Source organism: Acinonyx jubatus, chromosome D4 (assembly GCF_027475565.1).
Source record: "Acinonyx jubatus isolate Ajub_Pintada_27869175 chromosome D4, VMU_Ajub_asm_v1.0, whole genome shotgun sequence".
Classification (NCBI taxonomy): domain Eukaryota; kingdom Metazoa; phylum Chordata; class Mammalia; order Carnivora; family Felidae; genus Acinonyx; species Acinonyx jubatus.
In genome coordinates, this window is record NC_069391.1 from 89,671,912 (window position 1) to 89,679,344 (window position 7,433).

A 7,433-nucleotide genomic window follows, 5' to 3' on the forward strand; every position below is an offset into this window, starting at 1 on the left:
CAACGTCCCCCTCTCCCTCTGGAAGTTGCCCTGTCTGGATGTGGTGCCTGGAAGGACCAGAGCCACACCGGCCCCAAGGGAGGCCGCTGACGGCCAAGACAGAGACAGCGAGAAGCGTGTCCTGTGGTTCCCTGGAGGGGCCGCAACAGCGTTCCTCGAGCTGGGAAGCCCTACTCAGACCAGCTTGACTTGGTTTTCTCTTCCTCGAGGAGACCAGCGTTCTGACTGCCACCGACTTTCCAAACTGAAAGTATAGAAAGAAAAACAACAACAACAACAACAACTCGGGCCATGATCTCACCATTTGTGGGTTTGACCCCGCGTTGGGCTCTGCGCTCACAGCTCGGAGCCTGGAGCCGGCTTCGGAGTCTGTGTCTCCCTCTCTCTCTGCCCCTCGCCCCCTCTCAACAACAAACACTAAAAAGTAAAAAAATAAAAATTAAATGCGAAATGAAACGGGAATAATGCTGCTGAAATATATTGATGTCGGGGTCTTGCCCTCATCGGTTTGTACTGACAGGTCCTTTCTCTGGCGGAGGCATTCGTTTGCTTCAAGGATAGTCAGGTCTGCCACTACACAAGTAGGAAGAACGGTTCGATCTTACGCTCGCCATCCAGAAAAGGATTTGCAGCAAAGCACTCGTTTTGTAAGCCAAGGATGCTCCTTTTTTTTCTTTTAAGTTTCCGTTGAGAGTCTGACCTTGGCAATGCACCCTTCGGGTTTAGCATTAGCCGAGGCTGGAGAGAACAGGATATAAAGCAACCTCCATCGTTCCAGGTTCCTGGAGAGAGAGAGAGAGAGAGAGAGAGAGAGAGAAAGAGAGGGAGGACGTGGGCAGAGAGGCAAATGCGTCTCATCATTCTCCCCCGGCCCTCAGGGACATGAGGAGGCAGGCTAGGTGGTGGAAAGAGAAAGTGTGGACCCAGGACACGTCCCCCACTTAGAACCCCAGCGCTGTGCACCAGTGAAGCAGTGAAACAGAGTCGTTTTGGTGGATGATGATGCAGAGATGAACCAGCCTGATGCAGTGACCCTGTGTGTCCCCAAGGTGCCCAGAGGTTCCCGTGTGTCCTGGAGAAGGGATGCAGTCAAGCACAGTGGACCCCAGAGACCAGCCAGCGATGTTCTGGGATGTCGGGGCCTGGGGGGAGGGGGAGGGGGCAGCACAAAAGGCTGGAACCGAGGACAGCAGCGGGAGGTGTGGACACACCCCCGGGAAGCCAGACGGGACCAGCATCCACAGACAAGCCCATGAGAAGGAGAAACCAGGCGGGATTTCAAGGGCACCAGATCCAATGCCCTGTCTCCCTTAGCAGGAGCCCTCGAAAATGTACCTGCCTCGCTGTCATATCGGAGAGAAGAAGGGAAAAGAGCAGAAATCCAGAAGCACTTTCTCAAAAAGACCTTCGTCAACACGGCCTAGCTTATCTAACGGGATGCTGATATTGTGAACTTGCATCGTAATGTGCCAGTGCGGTAGGCTTTGTCAGCATCCTGCTCGAGTCCCCTCCTGCGGTGCGGGGGCGGGGCTCACTGTGAGCACACATGGAAGGGGCAGGAAGTGTCCGTGGCGCTCAGCGGGGTGGGCATGTCCTCGGATTTACGCCCCAGCCCCCTCCAAGTCCAGGAGGGGTAGCTGGAGCAGAGCTCCCCCACGGGGCTGAGCTCTAGGACCCATGAAGTTTAAGGCGTTGGCAGCACACGGTCCCCTGGTGCCTGCCTTTCCCACCTTCCTGGATGACTTCTCAAATAAACTACCTGCTCTCCCCTCCTTGCTTCTGAGTTTTCTTCTGGGCAACCTGAGCACGATGATTAACACCCATCTCCCCGGGGCACCTCGGAGGCTCTGTCGGTTAAGTGTCCAACCCTTGATTTCGGCTCAGGTCACGATCCTAGGATGTGGGATCGAGCCCCACGTCAGTCTCCATGCTGACTTTTCTTTCTCTTCCTTGGGATTCTCTCTCTCCTCTCTCTGCCCCTCCCCTAGTCTCCCTCTCAAAATAAATAAATAAACTTTAAAAAGAACCCATCTCCCCTTTACCCACTGAGGTAGGATCCCATAAGGACCTCCCAATCTGTTACTAAAAAAATAAGCTATATTGGCTTTGCACATCCAAGACAACAAAGGCAAGTTTTCATGGTACTTTAATAATGGCCACACACAAAGCAACTTTATGTATTCTGGAAGCATCGTTTGTTTAGGGAACAAATGTTGATTTCGTCACAATTAGATACAAGGAATGACGTCTGCCAGCTTGGAGTGCTTTTTGGCAACATGAGATGGGGACACACAAAACTCCCCCAACCACATTCAGGGTGGCCCCAGTCTTCTTCCCCATCCCTGGCTTTTGCACGGGATGAGAGCTCACCTCTTCTTCCCCTGCTCGCTTCTGGGAAAGACACCCACAGGATGTTTCATCTTAAGACCTCAAAACAAAGTAAAGAAGAAAAGTAAGAGTATCTAAGGCCATGAGTTGATAACATAATCTCACAGTGTATAGTCATTTATCAGAACTTTCCCTTGTGACAAGGTCTCTGTGATGGATGGATGGACAGATGGATGGATGGATGGACAGGTGGGTGGATGGACAGGTGGACAGATGGACAGATGGATGGACAAGCAGATGGGTGGATGGATGGTTGGGTGGGTAGGTGGGTGGATGGTGGATGGTGGATGGACAGGTAGACGGATGGATGGATGGATGGACAAGTGGATGGGTGGATGGATGGATGGGTGGGTGGGTGGATGGACGGATGGACAGGTGGACAGATGGACGGATGGGTGGACAAGTGGATGGGTGGATGGATGGGTGGGTGATGGATGGGTGGGTGGATGGGGGATGGATAGATAGATGGACAAATGGATGGATGGATGGACAGGTGGATAGATGGATGGATGGGTGGACAGATGGATGGATGGATGGATGGATGGATGGATGGACAGGTGGATGGATGGATGGATGGATAGATAGATGGACAAATGGATGGATGGATGGACAGGTGCGTGGATGGACAGGTGGACAGATGGACAGATGGATGGACAAGCGGATGGGTGGATGGATGGTTGGGTGGGTGGGTGGATGGACAGATGGACAGGTGGACAGATGGACAGATGGATGGACAAGTGGATGGGTGGATGGATGGATGGATGGATGGATGGATGGATGGATGGATATGTGGATGGATGGACAAGTGGATGGGTGGATGGATGGATGGATGGATGGATGGATGGATGGATGGATATGTGGATGGATGGACAAGTGGATGGATGGATGGACAGGTGGATGGGTGGGTGGATGGACTGATGGACAGGTGGACAGATGGACGGATGGATGGACAAGTGGATGGGTGGATGGATGGATGGATATGTGGATGGATGGACAAGTGGATGGGTGGATGGATGGGTGGGTGGTGGATGGGTGGGTGGATGGGGGATGGATGGGTGGATGGATGGATGGATGGATGGATGGATATGTGGATGGATGGACAAGTGGATGGATGGATGGACAGATAGATGGGTGGGTGGATGGACTGATGGACAGGTGGACGGATGGACGGATGGACGGATGGATGGACAAGCAGATGGGTGGGTGGGTGGATGGCGGATGGATGGATGGATGGACGGACAAGTGGATGGGTGGGTGGGTGGATGGATGGATGGATGGGTCGATGAATGAATGTGCCCTATGCCACTAACAGGTCATGCTATCACCCCAGACCCAGCTCATCACCACACAGTAAAGCATCCATTCCTCCCATGCACAGGGCCCACGTGTGTCACCAGGAGCTGGCTCGTGGACTGTGGGGGTTGATAGGGACTGGATGGCCAGTCCAGAGCACCTGGGCTCCTCCTAGTCCTTTGCTTACCTTGGCCCCTCGTGTGGTACAAGGCTCTCTTTCTCATGCCTCCCCAAGCCAGCCTTGCATTGTCTGTCCACTCCTTTCAGGGAGAAACCCCCGGGGGACCACCAGCCTGGTTTCCAGCTTGCATTTCTGTCTCTGGGCCTCATGCCTTTTCTCCCCTGCTCTCCCCTGTCTGGTCCACCACAACCCCCCAGCACATGGCCCAAGGCTCTGCTGACCTGCTGACCTGAAGACTTGTGTAGCTCAGAGCGGCCACCACCGTGGTGTTTCTTCGGTCACCCTGTCTTCTGTAATGATGGCCCCTCTCAGCCTTCAGCTTCATTTTGTTTCAATGTGTCCCCTTTTGATAATAATAAGATCCCATGCCCTTTTTAAATTACTTTTGAAATTTTAAAATGAATCAAATACCATGATTGAAAACAGACTAACTCATGTCTGCGTCAAACTGTGGACAGAGGGCAGGGCAGGCTTGTGACAAAGCCACCACTGTAGGGCCGAATGTCGGTTTGGGTGCGGGGAGATGAGTGTGTGCTATGGAAGTATTTCAACTTCTGGCATATTTGAAAATGTGTATAATAAAAGGTAGGGGGGAAATTTGAGCAGCAGCTCTCTTCAAATGTGTTTTGTGAAGTGACACACGGCACCTGCTTTGCTCACGGAGGGAGGTGAGCTTCAGGGAGGTGGGGTCATGGGTGCCCACCTGGCGGGAGCTGTCGCTGTTCTTTCTCTGCTGACCCTCGGACTGAGCACAGCTGTGCCTGTGACAGCCGCTCACGCCCAACCCGATGGTCTCCTCGGCGCTCCAGCTCTGGTGCTCGACTCCACACCACCGTGTTCACCAGCCCACCCTTTCCAACCCTCCCGGATCACGCACCAGTCCCCCAGGGGAGAAGCCAAGGGCTGTCCCTCCATGGGACACCTTCCAAATCCGTTTCCCATCTGGCGGCCTCTGGAAGAGGCCAAGTCAATTCCAACATGTCATCTCCAAGGAAAGGTTGGTTCCTATGTGACGAACTCGTTTAGGAAAGAAATCTGGTCCCATCTGTGCCTGGGTTGATATCGATAGATGAGAAAAATGTCCACACAAGTAAATCTGAGCATTGTTTAAACAGTTTCTTCTGCACGAGGAGCGTGGAGACTCATGACAGATGTGGACAAGGTGGGGACAGAGGCCTGCCGTTGACACAGAAGCATCCTCAAAACCTTGGGGCTGGTTCTGGAAGGGTCCCTCCTGAGGTAAAGGGACCCCCAAGGCATTGCAAGAAGTGACAGTGCTCTGGAAGTCTCTGGAAGCTGGCAGCTCCGAAAAGCTAACAACTTCAGCAACGACCCCAAGCCAGGGTCCTAAACGATGGCGTTAAACATCCACGCGCACACTCTCAGGTTACAAGTGAGTAGGAGCAGAGGGGGGAATGATCAAGAAAGGGGGCGTCGGGCCCACCAGTAATGTGAACAGTGTAGTGATTATGAGGCTGGAGCCCCACATGGTTCTAAAGAGCCAAGTGGGTTTGTATTACATTAACACTTAACTCTGTGGCCAAAGGGAGTCGTTAAGGATTTTTGAACCGACTGATGCCGGAACCTGGGAGGAAAGACTTCGCAAGGAGGGAGGGAAGACAGGGTCTAGGGGTTCTCCACGGCCAGCCAGCATGGTGGCCCCTGGGGCTCTCTGCCCTGGCCGGACCGGTGGACACCCATGGCAGGAGTCATGATGGCATCTGGCCCGGATGTGCTCGTCCAGGGACACACGTAGAACCAGAGAGCCAGGAACCACAGAAGAGTCAACAGGGCCTAACTCTGAAGACAGATCACAAATCCCCTGTGGGCCGTGAGGCAAGCACACTGCTCCGTAACTCCAATGTGATGTCATCCAAGCAGGTGGTGGAGAAAAACCTTCTGGAATCACCGAAGCTCCAAGATCTAACAGCTGCAGCCCCACAGGCCCACCAGCGGGGTGCAGCAGCATATGTGAGCCCCACGTGCACGGCTCCCAGCGAGCCCCCCCCGCCCCCAGAAAAAGATTCAGGATGGCTTACACGCAGCATCTCCGGCGAGAATAAAATACAAATAAACAACGTAAGCACAGCCCGAGGGAAGCGAGGGCAGGGGGCAGAGACGGGAGGAACAAAAAGCCGGGCTCTCCGTAAGCGTCAGAAACACTGAGACACTTGTTCCAGGTTCGGTTTCCAGGGAAGTGAGCCCAGGTGCCCCCATCATTCTGATACCTGAGAACCACGTCTTAGGTACCTGGGGAGGGAATCGGGAGTTTACCCGGCGATGGATGTCAACATGGAATTGGGACGTCTGAAATGAATCTAGAAGTTCGTGTTCACGTGCGCTTTTGTTTTCTAGTTAGAGAATCTAAATGTTCATCAGTGAGACTATCAAAACCCTCTCCCATCGAGTACCATTCCTAACCTTTGCGGAAAGCATGGGAAAATGGAACCATGACCAGGTACAAAATTCGTAACAGCCCCTAAATACGTATGAAGGGTCAGCATCGGGGCTGAGCACGCCCTGTGGACAAGTCTCATCGGAGCCCCGTGGGCAGGTACCGTGGCCCCCGCCATTTCGCAGGTGTGGAAGCAACGCTTTGGATGTTAATCCCCCCAAGGTAAAGCTGTCGTCCAACGGCGATATTCGTCCCCAGGCAGTCTGTACAGCGGGAGGTGCAGCCGCCAAACGCCCCTCTCAGCCCCACAGGCAGAGAGGGTTCCCAGATCCTCCCCATGGCTTCTGGCCACGGGAGCCGTGGGGACACGCCCCTCTTTCCTTTTTCTGAAACCAAACGGGCAAAGTGAGCCGTGGTCAAGGACAATCTTCCTCCTAAGTTCTGGCCTGTGTCGTATCTGCACGGTCCTTTGAAAGAAATGCACTTGATTCTGTCATTTGATAGCAGCTGGCATATTTGTGACACTTCTTGAGAATCATCTTCAGAGAAGGGCTCGTTCCCAGAACAGCTCATTCAAGGAAATATTCCAGCTGCAGCTCTGCCCTTCACTGCTGCTGAGCGAGCTGCTTGGGTTCTTTGTCCTATTTCCCCCTCCTCCCCCTCCCCTCCCCCCTCCCCCCTCCTTCTTCCCCTCCTCCTCTCCTTCCTCCTCTTCCTCTTCTTTCTTCTTAGCCTTCTCTTTCCTCACCCCCTCTCCCTCTCCCTCCTCCTCCCCCTCCCTCTTCCTCCTCTTCCTTCCCCTCCTCCCCCTCCTACCCCCTCCCCTTCCTCCCCCTCCCCCCCCTCCCCTTCCCCCTCCTCCTCCCCCTCCTCCTCCCCCTCCTCTCCTTCCTCCTCTTCTTCCTTTTCTTCTTGCCTTCTCTTTCCTCACCCCCTCCCCCTCTCCCTCGTCCTCCCCCTCCCCTTCCTCCTCCTCCCCCTTCCTCCTTTTCTTCTGGCCTTCTCTTTCCTCACCCCCTCCTCCTCCTCCTCCTCCTCCTCTTCCCCCCCTTCCTCCTCCTCCTCCTTCTTCTTCTTCTTCTTCTTCTCCTCTTTCTTCTTCTTCCAATGCTACATGTGTATATTTTACACAGGTAAAAGTAAAAGATATCAACTCACACCAAACTGTTTTTTCTT

At 53.8% G+C, this 7,433-nt stretch overlaps 1 long non-coding RNA gene across 1 annotated transcript; it reads right to left on the minus strand.

The window, feature by feature from the left end:
- Positions 1–298: 298 nt before the first annotated feature.
- Positions 299–1,492, minus strand: LOC128312021 (uncharacterized). The gene is made up of 3 exons (XR_008290779.1): positions 1,336–1,492; positions 519–782; positions 299–417 (listed from the first exon to the last, which is right to left on the minus strand). It is a non-coding gene; the product is annotated as an uncharacterized LOC128312021 (long non-coding RNA).
- Between the last annotated feature and the right edge of the window lie 5,941 nt (positions 1,493–7,433).